This window comes from Gouania willdenowi, unplaced genomic scaffold, assembly GCF_900634775.1.
Source record: "Gouania willdenowi unplaced genomic scaffold, fGouWil2.1 scaffold_434_arrow_ctg1, whole genome shotgun sequence".
NCBI lineage: Eukaryota > Metazoa > Chordata > Actinopteri > Blenniiformes > Gobiesocidae > Gouania > Gouania willdenowi.
In genome coordinates this window covers 362,988-385,134 of record NW_021145195.1, presented here as the reverse complement: position 1 = coordinate 385,134, position 22,147 = coordinate 362,988, and the positions used below count along the sequence as shown (strand labels likewise).

General features: G+C 35.9%; 1 long non-coding RNA gene and 9 other non-coding genes across 10 annotated transcripts; all 10 read right to left on the bottom strand.

Moving 5' to 3' along the window:
- Positions 1-8,071: 8,071 nt before the first annotated feature.
- Positions 8,072-20,854, bottom strand: LOC114460405 (uncharacterized). Its single transcript, XR_003673614.1, has 3 exons — positions 19,642-20,854; positions 18,528-18,843; positions 8,072-8,234 (listed from the first exon to the last, which is right to left on the bottom strand). It is a non-coding gene; the product is annotated as an uncharacterized LOC114460405 (long non-coding RNA).
- trnap-ugg (transfer RNA proline (anticodon UGG)) lies at positions 10,125-10,196 on the bottom strand. Its single transcript has one exon. It is a non-coding gene; the product is annotated as a tRNA-Pro (tRNA).
- Positions 11,354-11,425, bottom strand: trnap-ugg (transfer RNA proline (anticodon UGG)). Its single transcript has one exon. It is a non-coding gene; the product is annotated as a tRNA-Pro (tRNA).
- On the bottom strand, positions 11,962-12,033 carry trnap-agg (transfer RNA proline (anticodon AGG)). The gene has a single exon. It is a non-coding gene; the product is annotated as a tRNA-Pro (tRNA).
- On the bottom strand, positions 12,578-12,649 carry trnap-agg (transfer RNA proline (anticodon AGG)). Its single transcript has one exon. It is a non-coding gene; the product is annotated as a tRNA-Pro (tRNA).
- trnap-agg (transfer RNA proline (anticodon AGG)) lies at positions 13,491-13,562 on the bottom strand. Its single transcript has one exon. It is a non-coding gene; the product is annotated as a tRNA-Pro (tRNA).
- On the bottom strand, positions 14,416-14,487 carry trnap-cgg (transfer RNA proline (anticodon CGG)). The gene has a single exon. It is a non-coding gene; the product is annotated as a tRNA-Pro (tRNA).
- On the bottom strand, positions 15,646-15,717 carry trnap-ugg (transfer RNA proline (anticodon UGG)). Its single transcript has one exon. It is a non-coding gene; the product is annotated as a tRNA-Pro (tRNA).
- On the bottom strand, positions 16,254-16,325 carry trnap-agg (transfer RNA proline (anticodon AGG)). Its single transcript has one exon. It is a non-coding gene; the product is annotated as a tRNA-Pro (tRNA).
- trnap-agg (transfer RNA proline (anticodon AGG)) lies at positions 16,870-16,941 on the bottom strand. Its single transcript has one exon. It is a non-coding gene; the product is annotated as a tRNA-Pro (tRNA).
- Positions 20,855-22,147: the final 1,293 nt, after the last annotated feature.

Here is a 22,147-nt window from a genome sequence, read left to right as displayed (position 1 = left end):
CATGTAAACGTGGAAAACTACACCACTGTGGTTTTGATGGTTGAATTCAGGTTAATTCACATATTATGAAATTATTGATAATATCAAACTAATACAGAAACAAATGAAACAATTTACTGTTGTTCAACTGGAGGATTAAGAGATAAATTATTTGTAACATAAATAAACAGTCAAGAATGAATCTCTTAACATAAGTGTCCAGATTTGACAGACGCAATATGAGAAACATCCACTAGAGGGAGCTCTTTATTAGCTCTCAGAGATGGTATCATTATTATGATTAAATATCATTAATAATAAGTTCTTAGGTTTGACATTTTTGCTTGTTTCACACTGTTTATGTAACTACATCAAACCTGTTATAATTTAACCTTTTTCGATCACTTTTTATGGCATATTTTTGCTTCATTACTCCCATTTTTGCCACTTCTCCATCAAATTTTATTGCCTTTTCTAGACAATTTACCACTTTCAAATAATGTTTGGCATTTATTTCCATCACTTTTTCCACTGAATGTCACATGTTGACCCATTATTGTCACTTTTAACCTAACTAAATGTTCCTATATTTTAAATGATATCCCATTTTCCCTCACTTTTTCTGTTCGTTTTTGCCCACTCTAATTTGCAACTGTTAACCAATTTGTGAGGTTTTTAAAAAAAAAATTCCATCATTTTTTTGTCTTTTTTAACCCAATTTTATCTCTGATTAAAACAATGATTTACATAATAAAGATAACTATAAATTATGGTGTATTTATTAATACTAGATACTAAAATGTGGGTGTTATTAATTTTTCTCATTTTTCATGCCATACTGCATTTTCACCCCTGTTTATGTGTACCCATAATATTTGAACTAGTTTTAAGGGTCTTGTGATAGGCTTATCTTTGAAAAAAAAATCCAAAATTTTGGAATTTTCATGCCTTACTTATAGCCTTACCTGGAAAATGTTAGTAATTTTCACGTTTTTTTTTTATTTATTAAGCCTTACTGCATTTTAACTCTGATTAAAGTGTGCTCATATTTTTTTAACTAGTTTTTAGGGTCTTATGATAGCCTTATCTCAGAAAAAAAAATCCCAAATTTTGGAATATTTTATGCTTTATTATAGCCTAATGTCGAAAATTTTAATATTTTTCACATTTTTCTAATTTGTTCATGCCTTACTGCATTTTCACCCTAATTTAAGTATGCTCATCATATTTGAACTAGTTTTTAGGGTCTTATGATAGCCTTATCTCAGATTTTTTTTTCCTAAATTTTGGAATTTTTATACCATACTATACCCTTACTTCTGTAATGTGGGTGTTTTTCTTTTCTTTTTGTTTTTTTCTTTTTCTCATTATTCATGTTATTATTGTTATCATATTATTTAAACTAATTTTAGGGTCTTATGATAGCCTTACCTAAGAAAAGAAATTAAAAAATGTTTTTATTTTTTTTTACCATAGCCTCATCTAGTGACTGTACACTCTCTGTGGAACCTAGAGCTTATACTGATCTTCCATTCAAGTACTAACCAAAACCAGCTCTGCTGAGCTTCAACTAGATCAGGACACAACAGGCAGGAAGGACCACATATAGACTTTCCTCTGAAATTTTGGTGTTTTGCACATTTTTCTAATTTTTCAAGCCTTGCTGCTTTTTAACTGCATTTTTCATTCAATTTGAGTGTGCTCAAAAAAAAAAAAAAATCAAAATTTTGGAATTTGTATGCTTTACTATAGCCTTACCTCAAAAATTTTAGTATTTTACAAATTTTACAAATTTTTCATGCCTTACTGATTTTTCATCCTAATTTAAGTGTGCTCATCATATTTGAACTAGTTTTTAGGGTCTCATGATGGCCTTATTAAAGAAAGAAATAGTCCAAAGTTTTTGAATTTTTATGCATTACGATAGCCTTACCTCAAAAATGTTTTCATATTTTTCTATTTTGAACACCAATTTATGTATTCTCATATTATTTGAACTAGCTTTTAGGGTCTTATGATAGCCTCATCTAAAAAAAAAATGTAAATTTTGGAATTTGTATGCCTGTCGATAGCCTTACTTCGAAAATTTTAGTAATTTTCACATTTTTAAAATTTTTCATGCCGTACGGCATTTTCGTCTCAATTTAAGTGTGCTCATCCTATTTGAACTTGTTTTAATGGTCTTATGATAGCTTTATATCAGAAAAACACAATCCAAATTTTTGGAATATTTCATGGCTTATTATAGCCTTACCTAAAAAATGTTAGTATTTTTCACATTTTTCTAATTCGTTCATGCCTTACTGCATTTTCACCCTAATTTAAGTATGCTCATGTTTTGTGAACCAGTTTTTAGGGTCTTACGATGGCCTTACCAAGAAAAAAAAAGTCCAAACATTTTGAATTTTTATGCCTTACTATAGCTTTACCTCAAAAATTTTGGTTTCATTCCACATTTTTCTATTTTGAGCACCAAATTTAGGTATGCTCACCTTATTTGAACTTTTTCTTGGGGCTTATGATAACCTTATCTCAGAAAAAAAATTCAAAATTTTGGAATATTTCATGCCTTATTATAGCCTTACCTCAAATATTTTAGTATTTTTCACATTTTTCTAATTTTTTCATGCCTTACTGCATTTTTGCCCAAATTTAAGTATGCTCATGTGTTTTGAACTAGTTTTTAGGGTCTTATGATGGCCTTACCTAAGTTTTTATTTTGAACGCTTTCTTTAGCCTTAATAAGTGACTGTATATTCTTTGTGGAATCTGGAACTTTCATTGGTCTCCTATTCAAGTACGAACCAAGACCAGCCTTGTGTAGTTTCTGAGATGTGACTAGATCAGGCAACAAACAGGCAGGAATGACCACATATAGTGTTTCCTCTGAAATTTGGGTGTTTTTCATGCCTTACCACATTTTAACCTAATTTTTCATGCAATTTAAGCGTGTTCATCATATTTGAACTAGTTTTTAGGGTCTTAAGATAGCCTTATCTCAGAAAAAAAAATCCAAAATTTTAGAATATTTTTTGCCTTATTATAGCCTTACCTCGAAAAATTGAGTATTTTTCACATTTTTCAAATTTTTCATGCCTTACTGAGTTTTCACCCTAATTTAAGTGTGCTCATCATATTTGAACTAGTTTTTAGGGTCTCATGATGGCCTTATCAAAGGAAGAAATAGTCCAAATTTTTGGAATATTTCATGCCTTATTATAGCCTTACCTCAAAAATGTTAGTATTTTTCACATTTTTCTAATTTGTTCATGCCTTACTGCATTTTCACCCTGTCACGGCAAATTTGCTTTTGACCTCATTTGGAGACATGATTTTTTGCTCTGGTTGAATGATGGAGTCCAGTCGGAGTATTGATGATTTTATGAAAAAGATTTATTATAAAATTAAATAAAAAAGGAGTAAAAAAGAAGCTTCCATCCTGAAAGAATGAAAGGCAAAAGGCTCGTGGCAGAGCAAAAAGGCAAGACCCACTCTAACTAACAGTTTCACAGCTTAAGCTTTTATACAGATAACAGAAAAAGTTCCACCCTGAGGTGAGGAGAAGGAGGGAGTCACATGCCCAACAGTGGAAACGTTTGAGGATGATGAAGGCGTGTATATTATGATTAAGATTGGGCGCCACTCTTATCTTTCCTTGATAGTGTGTGTGTTCGTGTATATCTGCATGTGAGTTTGAGTTTGGCCTTCAGCAGAGACTCTGTGTTGCACTGAGTACAATACGATCTGTACTGTTTAATCTAACATGACTCAGCTGTTCAAAAAGTGCAAAGAGTAATGCAGTCATCATGTATTAAAACATGACAAATTTTACACATGAACATACATTTGACGATATGATGATGAATATAATAATTGCCATAACACCCGTAATTGACAACTCTCCTTAAGCGCCCACTATATGAATGCATACTTCCGATGGGCACTGTACTAGTTATTGACAATATCAAACTAATACAGAAACAAATGAAACAATCTACCTGTTGTTCAACTGGAGGATTAAGAGATAAAATATTTTGTAACATAAATAAACTGTCCCAGGGTAACAACCCCTGCAGTCTGTAGTCTCAAGGCCAGACTCTGACCTGCCCAGCCAGGAAGGTCCAGACGGGTCCCCCACAGGACTGGCTCTTGGAGAATCCAGTACAGAGAGTTCACCTACCCAATCCTCTCCTTCCTCAGCAGGTTTCACACTTTTATAAAAAGCAGGCAGAGGAGATGTGCTCATGTTTGATTAAAATAATTTAAATTAAAATCATGACCCAGGCCATTGCCTGGAGGTGACATGGATAAAAAAAAAAAATGTATCTCGCGCTGCGACTTAATTAAGTCACAGTAATTAGGTCAGAGAACACAAACTTTGTCGTCGACAATTTTCGGACTTGCAAGAAGTCATAGATTTTACCAGTGAGCAATTGAGAGGCCCTGGGAGACATTCTGGTTACAGGTGGATGTACGGAAAGTGTCTGGGACATGGACTTAAGGTACGAAAAGAGGACGCGAGATTGATCCTGTCAGAGCTCGATCTGTGAGTAGCAGAGTGCGCCAGAGACAACGACTCAGCAGGAGGCAATATTTTTCTGAAGGACCAAATTTTATTTGGCACTTCGATTCCTACGATAAACTGAAACCCTATGGCATCTGTATTAACGGGTGCATTGATGGGTTTTAAAGAAAGATCATCTGGTTGAAAGTAGCCCTAACAAGCAGTGATCCACATGTGATTGGAGGCTACTTTGTTGAAGCCATGGAACAAGTTGGAGGTGCCCCAAGGATTGTCCGCTCAGATCTAGGAACAGAAAACATCATTGTTCATGATATCCAATGCTGGAAGAAATAGGCCTTTTCAAACCCTATACAATTTTTTAAAAAGTAAATATAATATAATATTAATATTATTAATATATTATATTATTGTACTTAACTACAGTGCTTGAGTAAATGTACTAAGTTACTTTCCCACCTTTGTCTAGGTATTCATGCGTCACCATTGTTTGGATAGCAGAGCAGCCGAATGAAGCTACATTGGAGGAGCAAGCACTGCTAATCAAAGAATTGAAAGTTGGTGGGGTATCATTCAAAAGGAGGGCATTAAATAATGGATACAGCTACTGGGAGAGCTCAAAGATCAAGGCCTTTTTGGGGGAGATTTCCTGGACAAAGCACTGTCACAGTTTGGTTTCATGAACATCATTCAGGTATGTCAATTCTTGATAATATTGATAGATTGATGTAGCCTACTGTATTAACCCTAGGATGTCTTTTATTGTTTGTTTGTTCTGTTTAGTTGGAATTCCATTAGCTAATATACAATATCATTTACAGCAAGAAGAATATTACATTAGGATTCTATGTAAAGTAGATCTACCTTTCTTTCTGATTGCAAGAGAAGTAAGCCCTTACACATGTGCATATCTGTATGTATCTTTGTCTTAAGCATTATTTAATTCCAATATTTATTTACCAAGTTTACATGTGGGACAGTGGCTTAAAAGGACAGCCCCTGCATATTTGTTTATTTATTATTAACAACTAATTGTTGTGGCTCAAAGAAAAATATTTAGGCATTGTAATTCCAGATATTATATTCATAACAAGTGTTATCTCAAGACACTTTACAAACAGCAGGTAAAGGACTTTACTCTTTGTCTGTTAACATTACAAATGAGCAGGTAAACAGACCATGCTCATTTTTATTTCCCCAAAAGGCAGGTAAAAAAAAAACTTACTTATTGCTGTATTACAAGGACCCAGCTTAATCCGTCATAGTGTGGCAAGAAAAAACTTTAACAGGCTGGAAATCTTCAGCAGACCCACAGCCATCTGCTAAACTGCACTGGGCTTGAAAATGGGATGGGGGAGATAAGATAAGATCCAGAAGGAAGGATGGGATATAATGCGAGGGGGGTTGGTTGTTTGGGCAGGCCATCCTCACAAGCAGTCCCAAGGAACCTAAGAGAGTTCAGGATCTCCCTACATGCAGGTCGATCTATGCATTGTGTTGTTCTGACGAAGCTCAGAGAGGAGTGCATGAGATACAATGCTGCTATATATTTATGTTTGAAAAAGAAAGTGAAATAACATAACTCCAAGCACAACGTGGTTCATTCAAGTGCGATACATATACTCTAATTAACTTGAAATACTCATCTGCAGTTGCAGGCAAGAAGAATTTTTTTTTTTTTTTACAAAATATTGCTTAAGAATACACTTTGACCTGTATTCCATGCATTGTGTGTGTACAGTATATGTAAAATGTATATTCAACGTTAAATACGGTTTAATTCTCCTCTACTGTCTCTCTTAGTCTGTGTTTCTCTCTCACTCTCTCTCTCTTTAAGAGTAATGTGTGACCTTCATCTCTTATTTTTTCAGGAGCAGTTAAATGAGATAAGAAATATCTGGAACACACATCGCATCCAACCATCTAAAAACCCTACTGTGCCCAGTGGGATACCCAACATCATGTTTTCAGCACCTCATTTGTGGGGTGCAAATGACCACATAGTCCATGTTAATGCCATTGACCTGGCTACAGCCAAGCAGACCTGCAACTTCCTAACAACCATCCCATGTGACGAGGACATTTTTGATCTCTGTACCATTACCATGGAAGAATCTGGGTTCGGCTTTCCAAACAACACATCAGAGGCACTGGATTTATACATGTCATTGAGGGATGTTATCCGTCCCCAATTGTTTGAGTAGTATTTAGTGTTGTGTCTCTTTGTCTGTGTCAGGCACCTCTCCCCATTCCACAAAGCCCGTATAGACTTAGAATATAAGAAAATGGGAACAATGAAGGCTAAAGATAATTTCAATTATTGAAGTACTTTCCTATAAAAGTAACTGCTGCTTCAATTGCAGTGACCTCACACCTGTGACATGCAGCTATGTATTACTGAAAGACCTTTAGTTGACTTATCTCTGAGTGTCTACCTCACTGTCTAATGTGTTTAAATCTGTAATCAGACTTTATAGTTTATGAATAAAACATTGTATGTAAATTACCGTACATGTACCCTTACTCATTTGTAATACATTTGGTTCCATTTCTACACTAGAGCAGGGCCGTCCAAAGTTGGCCTGCAAGCGATTGGTTTTGTATTATTTTTAGTATGTTATGCTCTATTGTTATCGTACTTTACATACTCTGTATTTCAACCAAAATTAAGGTAATATAGTACAGTGATTTTTAAGAAAAAAATGTCCAATTATATTATTTTTCATGAGTTTTAGAAGATTGTTCAAGGCAATGGAAAATAGTGTTTCGATCGTATAGGCGGGGTATGGTGTTGCATTTTCTTGAATTTTTATTGCACTAAATGTCTGAAGACATTTCGATTTTATGCCATTAAACACAATAAAGAAAAGTGTTCTTCAATTTCAAAACTACGTAAGTGTTTATTTTGCACAGTTATGTTATTGGTATGTTATTTCATGCAATGCAACCATGAATGTTTAGTTTTGGCCCGCGACCCTCCACCGCAATTGATTTTTGGCCCTTCAATGAAAAGAATTTTGGCACCTCTGCTCTCGAGGTACGGAAAAACAGCTTTTAGTCAACTTGATACTTTATCTTCATAGGAGACACCTCCAAACACTGCAGATGTGCTAGTTATATTGTATTAACGCACTCTACCATTCAGACAGTTTGAAATAACATTTTATTAAAACATCTTGACTCAAAACCAACTTAAATAAGACTATTGAGCACTATTGGCAGAATTGCAGTAAAAGAGCATGCATGCCAAACATGAAAAACAATGAATGATCAATCTTTCTGCAGACTGAATTCAAACACAGGTAAAAAAAATATTGATAACTCTACTCCTCACATTAGACATCCATTTGTTGGTCTCAGAATCTAAACAGTTTTCTTAGAACAATACATTTTACAACATGTACCAACTGCTGAATCTTAGGTTTGTTTTTTTCTTGGGGAAAAAACAAACAAAAAAATCAATCCTTTTGAATTACACTATTTACATTACACTTTGCCAAAGCCCAGTGACCCACGGACTGCATCTATGATGATGTCTGTTCTTCCTCAGACTTAACACCTCTTGGAAGGGAGAAGGTCAAAGCACAGGTAGAAGCGAATGGAAATCTTTTGGTACCATCTTCCTGATCGAAGGATTGGATCACCACCTGCTTTTGGAAACCCAGTGGTGGTTCTGCATCTGCACCACTCACAAAGGCCAGCAAGTCCTCAAAAGAGAGGGAAGCTTGTTTTTCTGTGAACACACACAACATAATATTAATATTTTCTGAGTGTCTAACAACTGCCTAACATGTACAGTATATAATGTCTATACATATATGTACTAGGGGTTGAACAACTTCATAATTTGAAAAGTCGACTTCATGTGCATACGAGTCGACGTCAACTAGTCGATGATGTCACCAAGAGCTGAAGCCAATGCTCACAGGGTGGTGGCCAAGTGGCAGCCGAGTGCCGGCTTTGGTGGAGGAAGCCAAAGCTACCGTAAAAAGAGCCCAAACGCTCTGGCTCTGAGGAAGCCTTAATGTTAAATCCAAATGTTAAATCGGTCGCCACCCCACCACTGACTGAGGCTCAGTCAGTGGTGGGGTGTGTGAAGTGTGGGTTTTAGATTCAGATTTAACATTAGGATTTAATATTTACATTCAGATTTAATATTTACATTCAGATTTAATATTTACATTTAGATTAGTTTTCCATCAGTACACTTTTTTAATAATGATATAGAACATGCTGTTTTTCATGAATTTCTGTCTCAAATAAAAGAAAAAAATTGCTAAATGTGAGGAAAGTCAGCTAAATGTTCAAAACATGTTGGCTATGAAAATGTGATCGAGTCTTTACATTCAGCACCCCATACCTAACTGGGGTGAAGAGTTGGATGTGTGGGGTGCACACACTGCACATGAGGCCTACACACACACACACACACACACACACACAGTTTATTGTAATATGGAAGATTTGTCTTTTGTCTTGAATGTTGCAAAGTAAAGTAAATTAAAATAACCTGCTGTGTCCTTAAGCTGCTGTGTGTCATTATTCCTTACTGACAATGTCCTAACGAACCATTGACAATTTGCATTTTTGTAAAGAGAAATAAGAAATCATTTTAACTTTTCTAGACGTTTTTCATCAGTTTGGAATGCTAAAGATTTGAGACATACTTAAGAAACTCACCAATGAAATGCTACATACAATGATGACTGTCCAGGATTTGAACCCAGCACCCCTCACACCCAAAGTCAGAATTATACTCCGAGACCAACAAGCCATTGAGTGCCATATCCTGAACTAAATTTAAATCACTTTAGTTTAAAATTAACTTAACATCATTGAGAAATCAGAAAAATTAATTTACTCAGTCTTTACGAACCATTGACAATTTGCATTTTTGTAAAGACAAATAGGAAATAATTTTAACGTTTCTAGACATTTTTCATTAGTTTGGAACGCTAAAGATTTGAGACATACTTAAAAAACCCACCATTTAATTACTGTAAACAATGGGGCTTGTCCGGGATTTGAAGCTGGGACCTCTCGCACCCTAAGCGAGAATCATACTCCTAGACCAACAAGCCCTTGATTACAATGTTCTGAACCACTTTAACCTCATTTTAGTTAAAATTTAACTGAACAGCATTGAGAAATCAGAAAAACTCAATTTACTCTGTACTAACGAACCATTGACAATTTGCATTTTTGTAAAGAGAAAAAAGAAAACATTTTAACTTTTCTACACCTTTTTCATCAGTTTGGAATGCTAAAGATTTGAGACATACTTAAAAAACCCACCAATGAATTACTATACACAATGGGGCTTGTCCAGGATTTGAACCCGGGACCGCTCTCACCCTAAGCAAAACTTATACTCCTTGACCAACAAGCCCTTGATTACAATGTTATGAACCAATCTTACATCACTTTAGTTAAAAATTTACGTAACAGCATTGAGAAATCATAAAATCTCAATTTACTGTCCTAACGAACCATTGACAATTTGCATTTTTGTAAAGAGAAATAAGAAATCATTTTAACTTTTCTAGACGTTTTTCATCAGTTTGGAATGCTAAAGATTTGAGACATACTGAACAAACCCACAAATGAATTACCACACACAATGGAGCTTGTCCGGGACTTGAACCCGGGACCTCTCGCACCCAAAGCTAGAATCATACTCCTAGACCAACAAGCCCTTGATTGCAATGTTCTGAACCAATTTTAGATCACTTTAGTTAAAAATTTACTTAACAGCATTGGGAAATCAGAAAAACTCAATTTCATCTGTCCTAACGAACCATTGACAATTTGCATTTTTGTAAAGAGAAATAAGAAAACATTTCAACTTTTCTACACGTTTTTCATCACTTTGGAATGCTAAAGATTTGAGACATACTTATGAAACTCACCAATGAAATGCTACATACAATGTGGACTGTCCAGGATTTGAACCCGGCACCCCTCACACCCAAAGTCAGAATTATACTCCGAGACCAACAAGCCATTGAGTGCCATGTCCTGAACTAAATTTAAATCACTTTAGTTTAAAATTAACTTAACATCATTGAGAAATCAGAAAAATCAATTTACTCAGTCTTTACGAACCATTGACAATTTGCATTTTTGGAACGACAAATAGGAAATCATTTTAACGTTTCTAGACATTTTTCATCAGTTTGGAACGCTAAAGATTTGAGACATACTTAAAAAACCCACCATTTAATTACTGTAAACAATGGGGCTTGTCCGAAATTTGAACACGGGACCTATCGCACCCTAAGCGAGAATCATACTCCTAGACCAACAAGCCCTTGATTACAATGTTCTGAACCAATTTAACATCATTTTAGTTCAAATTTAACTGAACAGCATTGAGAAATCAGAAAAACTCAATTTACTCTGTACTAACGAACCATTGACAATTTGCATTTTTGTAAAGAGAAAAAAGAAAACATTTTAACTTTTCTACACATTTTTCATCAGTTTGGAATGCTAAAGATTTGAGACTTACTTAAAAAACCCACCAATGAATTACTATACACAATGGGGCTTGTCCAGGATTTGAACCCGGGACCTCTCTCACCCTAAGCAAAAATTATACTCCTAGACCGACAAGCCCTTGATTACAATGTTATGAACCAATTTTACATCACTTCAGTTAAAAATTTACGTAACAGCATTGAGAAATCATAAAATCTCAATTTACTGTACTAACGAACCATTGACAATTTGCATTTTTGTAAAGAGAAATAGGAACTCATTTTAACTTTTCTAGACGTTTTTCATCAGTTTGGAATGCTAAAGATTTGAGACATACTGAAAAAACCCACCAATGAATTACCATACACAATTGGGCTTGTCCGGGATTTGAACCCGGGACCTCTCGCACCCAAAGCGAGAATCATACTCCTAGACCAACAAGCCCTTGATTGCAATGTTCTGAACTAATTTTAGATGACTTTAGTTAAAAATTTACTTAACAGCATTGGGAAATCAGAAAAACTCAATTTCATCTGTCCTAACGAACCATTGACAATTTGGATTTTTGTAAAGAAAAATAAGAAAACATTTCAACACGTTTTTCATCATTTTGGAATGCTAAAGATTTGAGACATACTTAAGAAACTCACCAATGAAATGCTACATACAATGTGGACTGTCCAGGATTTAAACCCAGCACCCCTCACACCCAAAGTCAGAATTATACTCCGAGACCAACAAGCCATTGAGTGCCATGTCCTGAACTAAATTTAAATCACTTTAGTTTAAAATTAACTTAACATCATTGAGAAATCAGAAAAATCAATTTACTCAGTCTTTACGAACCATTGACAATTTGCATTTTTGGAAAGACAAATAGGAAATCATTTTAACGTTTCTAGACATTTTTCATTAGTTTGGAACGCTAAAGATTTGAGACATACTTAAAAAAAACCACCATTTAATTACTGTAAACAATGGGGCTTGTCCGGGATTTGAACCCAGGACCTCTCGCACCCTAAGCGAGAATCATACTCCTAGACCAACAAGCCCTTTATTACAATGTTCTGAACCACTTTAAAATCATTTTAGTTCAAATTTAACTGAACAGCATTGAGAAATCAGAAAAACTCAATTTACTCTGTACTAACGAACCATTGACAATTTGCATTTTTGTAAAGAGAAAAAAGAAAACATTTTAACTTTTCTACACCTTTTTCATCAGTTTGGAATGCTAAAGATTTGAGACATACTTAAAAAACCCACCAATGAATTACTATACACAATGGGGCTTGTCCAGGATTTGAACCCGGGACCGCTCTCACCCTAAGCAAAACTTATACTCCTTGACCAACAAGCCCTTGATTACAATGTTATGAACCAATTTTACATCACTTTAGTTAAAAATTCACTTAACAGCATTGGGAAATCAGAAAAACTCAATTTCATCTGTCCTAACGAACCATTGACAATTTGCATTTTTGTAAAGAGAAATAAGAAAACATTTCAACGTTTCTAGACATTTTTCATCAGTTTGGAATGCTAAAGATTTGAGACATACTTAAAAAACCAACCATTTAATTACTGTAAACAATAGGGCTTGTCCAGGATTTGAACCCGGGACCTCTCGCACCCTAAGCGAGAATCATACTCCTAGACCAACAAGCCCTTGATTACAATGTTCTGAACCAATTTAACGTCATTTTAGTTAAAATTTAACTGAACAGCATTGAGAAATCAGAAAAACTCAATTTACTCTGTACTAACGAACCATTGACAATTTGCATTTTTGTAAAGAGAAATAAGAAATCATTTTAACTTTTCTAGATGTTTTTCATCAGTTTGGAATGCTAAAGATTTGAGACATACTTAAAAAACCCACCAATGAATTACTATACACAATGGGGCTTCTCCGGCATTTTAACCAGGGACCGCTCGCACCCTAAGCGAAAATCATACTCCTAGACCAACAAGCCCTAGAATACAATGTTCTGAACCAATTTTACATCACTTTAGTTAAAAAATTAAATTAGCATTGAGAAATCAGAAAAACTCAATTTCATCTGTCCTAACGAACCATTGACAATTTGGATTTTTGTAAAGAAAAATAAGAAAACATTTCAACACGTTTTTCATCACTTTGGAATGCTAAAGATTTGAGACATACTTAAGAAACTCACCAATGAAATGCTACATACAATGATGACTGTCCAGGATTTGAACCCGGCACCCCTCACACCCAAAGTCAGAATTATACTCCGAGACCAACAAGCCATTGAGTGCCATGTCCTGAACTAAATTTAAATCACTTTAGTTTAAAATTAACTTAACATCATTGAGAAATCAGAAAAATCAATTTACTCAGTCTTTACGAACCATTGACAATTTGCATTTTTGTAAAGACAAATAGGAAATCATTTTAACGTTTCTAGACATTTTTCATCAGTTTGGAACGCTAAAGATTTGAGACATACTTAAAAAACCCACCATTTAATTACTGTAAACAATGGGGCTTGTCCGGGATTTGAACCCGGGACCTCTCGCACCCTAAGCGAGAATCATACTCCTAGACCAACAAGCCCTTGATTACAATGTTCTGAACCAATTTAACCTCATTTTAGTTCAAATTTAACTGAACAGCATTGAGAAATCAGAAAAACTCAATTTACTCTGTACTAATGAACCATTGACAATTTGCATTTTTGTAAAGAGAAAAAAGAAAACATTTTAACTTTTCTACACCTTTTTCATCAGTTTGGAATGCTAAAGATTTGAGACATACTTAAAAAACACACCAATGAATTACTATACACAATGGGGCTTGTCCAGGATTTGAACCCGGGACCGCTCTCACCCTAAGCAAAACTTATACTCCTTGACCAACAAGCCCTTGATTACAATGTTATGAACCAATTTTACATCACTTTAGTTAAAAATTCACTTAACAGCATTGGGAAATCAGAAAAACTCAATTTCATCTGTCCTAACGAACCATTGACAATTTGCATTTTTGTAAAGACAAATAGGAAATCATTTTAACGTTTCTAGACATTTTTCATCAGTTTGGAACGCTAAAGATTTGAGACATACTTAAAAAAACCCACCATTTAATTACTGTAAACAATGGGGCTTGTCCGAGATTTGAACTTTGGACCTCTCGCACCCTAAGCGAGAATCATACTCCTAGACCAACAAGCCCTTGATTACAATCTTCTGAACCAATTTTACATCACTTTAGTTAAAATTTAACTGAACAGCATTGAGAAATCAGAAAAACTCAATTTACTCTGTACTAACGAACCATTGACAATTTGCATTTTTGTAAAGAGAAATAAGAAAACATTTCAACTTTTCTACACGTTTTTCATCAGTTTGGAATGCTAAAGATTTGAGACATACTGAAAAAACCCACCAATGAATTACCATACACAATGGGGCTTGTCCGGAATTTGAACCCGGGACCTCTCGCACCCGAAGCGAGAATCATACTCCTAGACCAACAAGCCCTTGATTGCAATGTTCTGAACCAATTTTAGATGACTTTAGTTAAAAATTTACTTAACAGCATTGGGAAATCAGAAAAACTCAATTTCATCTGTCCTAACGAACCATTGACAATTTGGATTTTTGTAAAGAAAAATAAGAAAACATTTCAACTTTTCTACACGTTTTTCATCACTTTGGAATGCTAAAGATTTGAGACATACTTAAGAAACTCACCAATGAAATGCTACATACAATGTGGAGTGTCCAGGATTTGAACCCGGCACCCCTCACACCCAAAGTCAGAATTATACTCCGAGACCAACAAGCCATTGAGTGCCATGTCCTGAACTAAATTTAAATCACTTTAGTTTAAAATTAACTTAACATCATTGAGAAATCAGAAAAATCAATTTACTCAGTCTTTACGAACCATTGACAATTTGCATTTTTGTAAAGACAAATAGGAAATCATTTTAACGTTTCTAGACATTTTTCATCAGTTTGGAACGCTAAAGATTTGAGACATACTTAAAAAAACCCACCATTTAATTACTGTAAACAATGGGGCTTGTCCGAAATTTGAACACGGGACCTATCACACCCTAAGCGAGAATCATACTCCTAGACCAACAAGCCCTTGATTACAATGTTCTGAACCAATTTAACATCATTTTAGTTCAAATTTAACTGAACAGCATTGAGAAATCAGAAAAACTCAATTTACTCTGTACTAACGAACCATTGACAATTTGCATTTTTGTAAAGAGAAAAAAGAAAACATTTTAACTTTTCTACACGTTTTTCATCAGTTTGGAATGCTAAAGATTTGAGACTTACTTAAAAAACCCACCAATGAATTACTATACACAATGGGGCTTGTCCAGGATTTGAACCCGGGACCTCTCTCACCCTAAGCAAAAATTATACTCCTAGACCGACAAGCCCTTGATTACAATGTTATGAACCAATTTTACATCACTTTAGTTAAAAATTTACGTAACAGCATTGAGAAATCATAAAATCTCAATTTACTGTACTAACGAACCATTGACAATTTGCATTTTTGTAAAGAGAAATAAGAAATCATTTTAACTTTTCTAGACGTTTTTCATCAGTTTGGAATGCTAAAGATTTGAGACATACTGAAAAAACCCACCAATGAATTACCATACACAATGGGGCTTGTCCGGGATTTGAACCCGGGACCTCTCGCACCCAAAGCGAGAATCATACTCCTAGACCAACAAGCCCTTGATTGCAATGTTCTGAACTAATTTTAGATGACTTTAGTTAAAAATTTACTTAACAGCATTGGGAAATCAGAAAAACTCAATTTCATCTGTCCTAACGAACCATTGACAATTTGGATTTTTGTAAAGAAAAATAAGAAAACATTTCAACACGTTTTTCATCATTTTGGAATGCTAAAGATTTGAGACATACTTAAGAAACTCACCAATGAAATGCTACAAACAATGTGGACTGTCCAGGATTTGAACCCAGCACCCCTCACACCCAAAGTCAGAATTATACTCCGAGACCAACAAGCCATTGAGTGCCATGTCCTGAACTAAATTTAAATCACTTTAGTTTAAAATTAACTTAACATCATTGAGAAATCAGAAAAATCAATTTACTCAGTCTTTACGAACCATTGACAATTTGCATTTTTGGAAAGACAAATAGGAAATCATTTTAACGTTTCTAGACATTTTTCATTAGTTTGGAACGCTAAAGATTTGAGACATACTTAAAAAAAAACACCATTTAATTACTGTAAACAATGGGGCTTGTCCGGGATTTGAACCCAGGACCTCTCGCACCCTAAGCGAGAATCATACTCCTAGACCAGCAAGCCCTTTATTACAATGTTCTGAACCACTTTAAAATCATTTTAGTTCAAATTTAACTGAACAGCATTGAGAAATCAGAAAAACTCAATTTACTCTGTACTAACGAACCATTGACAATTTGCATTTTTGTAAAGAGAAAAAAGAAAACATTTTAACTTTTCTACACCTTTTTCATCAGTTTGGAATGCTAAAGATTTGAGACATACTTAAAAAACCCACCAATGAATTACTATACACAATGGGGCTTGTCCAGGATTTGAACCCGGGACCGCTCTCACCCTAAGCAAAACTTATACTCCTTGACCAACAAGCCCTTGATTACAATGTTATGAACCAATTTTACATCACTTTAGTTAAAAATTCACTTAACAGCATTGGGAAATCAGAAAAACTCAATTTCATCTGTCCTAACGAACCATTGACAATTTGCATTTTTGTAAAGAGAAATAAGAAAACATTTCAACGTTTCTAGACATTTTTCATCAGTTTGGAACGCTAAAGATTTGAGACATACTTAAAAAACCAACCATTTAATTACTGTAAACAATAGGGCTTGTCCAGGATTTGAACCCAGGACCTCTCGCACCCTAAGCGAGAATCATACTCCTAGACCAACAAGCCCTTGATTACAATGTTCTGAACCAATTTAACGTCATTTTAGTTAAAATTTAACTGAACAGCATTGAGGAATCAGAAAAACTCAATTTACTCTGTACTAACGATCCATTGACAATTTGCATTTTTGTAAAGAGAAATAAGTAATCATTTTAACTTTTCTAGATGTTTTTCATCAGTTTGGAATGCTAAAGATTTGAGACATACTTAAAAAACCCACCAATGAATTACTATACACAATGGGGCTTCTCCGGCATTTGAACCCGGGACCGCTCGCACCCTAAGCGAAAATCATACTCCTAGACCAACAAGCCCTAGAATACAATGTTCTGAACCAATTTTACATCACTTTAGTTAAAAAATTAACTTAGCATTGAGAAATCAGAAAAACTCAATTTACTCTGTCCTAACGAACCGTATTACAGATGGACACGTTTTTGGCGGATGTTTTTAACCCACCAAAACAGAGAAGAACAGAAAGAAGACATCGAAACGCGTATGAAAGTAAGTGAAAGTTGATTAGGATACTCTTATATTTTTCATATCAAGCTATCATATCATAATACCCGTCCGACTGTAATACCGGTCCGTCGGAAACACTTCCGTTGTGGCCGGTTTGCATTCGTGTTGTGACCTGTTTGCATTTGTGTTCGTTTCTGTAAATGCATTCACCTGACACTTCCCAGCCACCGTATTAAATAGATAAAGGAATGTCTCAAAGCTCCTAATTCTATCTGGTATTTTATTCCAAATAATATATTTAACAACCTTGGTGGTCTTCGTTTTCTACTCACTTGTAATTACAATATAGCCAAATTACCATTCAAAATATGTAAATTTTTATCAACAGGCTCTTCCAGCTTGGAAAATATGTTACTCTCACAATTTCTCCCCACACAAATCTATAATTTGGAATAATGAAAACAATACAATCAGAAGGAAAACAATATTTAGAAAAAACTGGGTTGATTGAGGTATTATTTCTATAAGTGATCTCTTTGACGCTGAAGGAGCATTACTAATCAAATCATCCCCTGATACTAGCAAAGAATTTAACATTGTAACTAAAGTTATTCCTGATGGTTTATTACTTTTAATGAAAAGTCATCTTCAGTTTCAAGAATCCCTAAGAGTGGAACGTCTTCTAATGGTAAATGGTTTAAATATCATGGACTGAAAGTGCACAAACAAACATATACGGAATACATTTCATGAAAAGAGGAAACTATATCTAAGAAAAAAGGCCTTTTGGGGAAACATTTTTACAAACATTAATTGGGAAAAGGCTTGGACACTGCCTTAAGAATTTGGTTTTAATAACAGGAGTAAAGAAAATCATATTAAAATCTTACACAATATTTTTCCCTCCAATTTGTATTTCTCCAAATTTTTAGACACCGACAATAAATGCAGCTTTTGTAATAACGAACCAGATTCCCTCTCACATTTATTTTATTACTGTATTTGTGGTGTAATTGTTTTACAATTCCCTTGTTGATATTGAACTTTACCTCGAGCTGTTGTTTGGATCAATCAATAGAGTGTGTGTGTGTAGAGTCACGGGGTGCGGTGTGTAAAAAAAAATAAAGTACCTAAGTGATGACACGCAGTCCGACTCTTGTACACATTCCTCCAAAGAATAGAAGACGCACATGGTGTCAGAAGTGGGATGCACCTAAACCAAGGTTCCATCAAGGTCTTCAGCAGATAGAGAGGAGAAAGCATCGCTATGGCAAGTGACGGTGAGGACGAGCAGGGCCGGGTCGGCGTTACCAGGAGGGCTAGCGCACCCAGTGCTACATTCAGCATCCAACCACCGGAGGCCTTTGACTTCTCCCATCCAAACGAGTGGACAAAGTGGATCCAGAAGTTTGAAAGGTTCAGGCAAGCAAGCAATCTGTCTTCAAACTCAGAAGAAAACCAGGTTAATACCTTAATTTACTGCATGGGAGAGGGATGAAGCTAAACAATGCCAATCAACATGAATATGCTAAAGTGAAGGAGGGCTTTCAAAACTTTTTCATAGTTCAGAAGTATATTGTTTACAAAAGAGCACGCTTCAACATGCGGAAACAAGAGCCAAATGAGACTGTAGATGCATTTGTCACTGCCCTGCATGCACTAGCAGAACATTGTAATTATGGACAATTGCATGATGAGCTGATCCGAGACAGGATAGTCGTTGGACTGGCTGACAAGAGACTTTCAGAACGTATTGTCACGGCAAATTTGCAGTTGCCCTCATTTGGAAACATAATTTGTGCTCTGGTTGAATGATGAAGTACAGTCAAAGCATGATGATTTTATGAAAAAAGATTTATTACAAACTAAATGAAAGGGCAAGCAACCAAAATTGGAGGAAGGGCAAGCAACCAAAATTGCCATAACAATAACAATTCCTAACTTTTGGTCGCCATCAACGACCAAATCAAGAAACAAAATTATTATATTCCAGGAGAATAACCTTGGATCCACCTTTTCTGTCTGTCAGGGTTAACCATTAGCATTGTTATTATCATACATTGGATATATTCTTTTTTTGTGAGACAGACATACGTATCTGTGAGAGCAAGAAAAATGTGGAAATAAACAAAAACCTTTAAAAACGTCATCATTATTATCAATGACATGAATCATCAAACATCAAAACCTCTACTACCATCTCGATAAGCAAAAATCCCAATTTATATCAAGGACATCACTCACATTCATTGACTGAGCTCAGTGGTCCCATTGGTAACTGGGGTCACCAATAGCCAGAAGAATAGTGGAACCATGGTTAGAACCACCCCACTTGATTGGCGGCATCATGAGTGAAGAATGAGTGTTTTCCTCAATCACAGCAGAAGGGCTTGTGACTGTATCATCTTGCAGCCAGGTGTGAGGTTGTCCACCCTCCACCTAGCTATAAGCCTTCCATGGGTGTGGCTTATAAACAAAGCAAAGTAAGAACAAAAGTCCCAAGTCGGCGGGGTCCTCAGGGCTTGATCTAGGCTCTCGTTTTAGAACGTTTTTTCCAACTGAGTGTGTGTCTCATGAAAAAGGATCAGCTCCTGTGATCCCACAAGGCAAAGGAACGCTTCTTTGTGCACCGCACCTGAGAAGCCAGTTTAGACGGCGTAGTTGTTACTGCACCGCCCCACTCAGTGGCCTTGTCGGTTCCCCCTTTGTTGTTGTCAGCCAGTGTTAGCATTAGCTGGTGTCGACAATCGTCTGCTTGGATCCATGTCACCCACTCCGCGACCTTCACTGCCGTGTGGGTCGTCAGCTGAACTTGGAAAGGGCCGGTCCACCTCTGGTTGATCCACCTCTGGTCAGCATTGTAGATGATCAAGCAGTCATCAGGCCGAATATCGTGCAGATGATCGGTTGTTGTCAGAGGAAGGGTAGTCTCCAAACACCTGGCAACCTCTCTTGGGATCGGTTGGTACCTGAACAGAAGAAAAGAGGGGAAAACAAAACACAAACAAACAAACAAAACAAAACAAAAATAAAACAAAGTAAAATAAAATAAAATAAAATAAAACTAGTTGAAAGAGAAGGGGTGTTAGGGTTAGTTAACTAACTAAATGAATTGTTAGTATGGCTTTGTCAGCTCGGTTATAGCTTCCAGGAAGAGAGACACAGGTCAGAGGTCGGGATCGGTGCTGCTGCACAATCACACAATGGTTAGGAGTGGGTTAGTGAGCTTTTAACAATGCCCAGCTCAAAGTTATCTGTAGCCCATTCACACATGAGTGGGAAAATATGAGGCTGAAAGAAAAGCACTTTCCTGGAGCAAGGTGAAGTGTAGCTGGAGTTGCAGTGATTCTAGAACTGTGGTACGTCTACTACTAGTAGGGATGCAACGAGTAATCGTAAGGCAGATAAAAATCGATTCATAGGTATCACGATTGACATCGATACTTTGAAAATTAAATTGCAGTACTTTTAACAGCAGAGGGCGTTATATATATATCTATATATATATATATATTTATTTTTTTTATTTTTTTCACCTTTATTTAACCAGGAAAAAAAATCCCATTTAGATTAAAAACCTCTTTTTCAAGGGAGTCCTGGCCAAGAGGCAGCAAAGTTACAACACACTGAACAGAAATACATTTACATTACGTTAAAATGACCTGATAACATAAGCATCAAATAAAACAATTACAGAGAGCTGAGGCAGTCTCAAATTCTCTCAGTTTCGTTTTGAAGGCATTCAAGGATAAAAACTCCGTCAGCTTCCAGTCTCTTTGCAGCATGTTCCAAGCACAAGGAGCTGCATGTACAAAGGCTTTTTTCCACAGCTCTGTGCGGGCAAAAGGAACCGTGAGCAACAGCTGATCATTGGATCTCAGCGCATAAGTGTTCGTACTTCTCTTTGTAAGTAATGTACTGATGTAAGAGGGCAGTAATCCAAGAAGAGCCTTTAAAATAAAAGTAAACCAATGACACTGCCTCCTAGTGTATAGGGAAGGCCATCCCACCCGAGAGTACAGCTCACAGTGATGTGTCATGGCTCTACAGTTTGTGATGAACCTCAGAGCAGAATGATAAACAGAGTCCACCATCAGAAGACATGTACAAGAAGCATTCATATAAAAAAGGTCACCATAATCTAACACAGATAAGAATGTGGCAGAGACAAGGCGCTTCTTTACACCAAAAGAAAAACATGTCTTATTGCGGAAGAAGAAACCCAATTTAAGTTTTAATTTCCTCACAAGTTTGTCAATGAAAAGTTTAAAAGTGAGGGAATCATCAATTACGACACCAAGGTATTTATATTCATGTACCACTTCTATGACAATTCCTTCAAGAGTGGACACGACCGGGGGAGTTAGGGTGTACTCACACTGGCAACTGGGGCCGTTCCAAGCTCACAGCAGGAATCCCCCCCTCCCTGTCCCTTTTCTGGCACGGTAGAACGGACGTGATCACCAGCTCAACTCGGTTCCCACAGAGAAACACATCATCACGTTAATTTATGACACACGTATGGCGTTACGTCACCATTAAGCGACTCTGGGTTTGTTGTTGACAGTACATTCTGTTAATTTCATATTTTCTGTTACGTAGAGTAACTATAAACCAAGATTTACCCAGACACGTGCTCTTTTCACGGACTGGGTTTCCCAGGGCCCCTGAACGCATCACGATAAAAACCACCATGAATGGAGGTTCAAATGAATTTAAAAACAATGGAGGACACTGAGCCTATGATGGT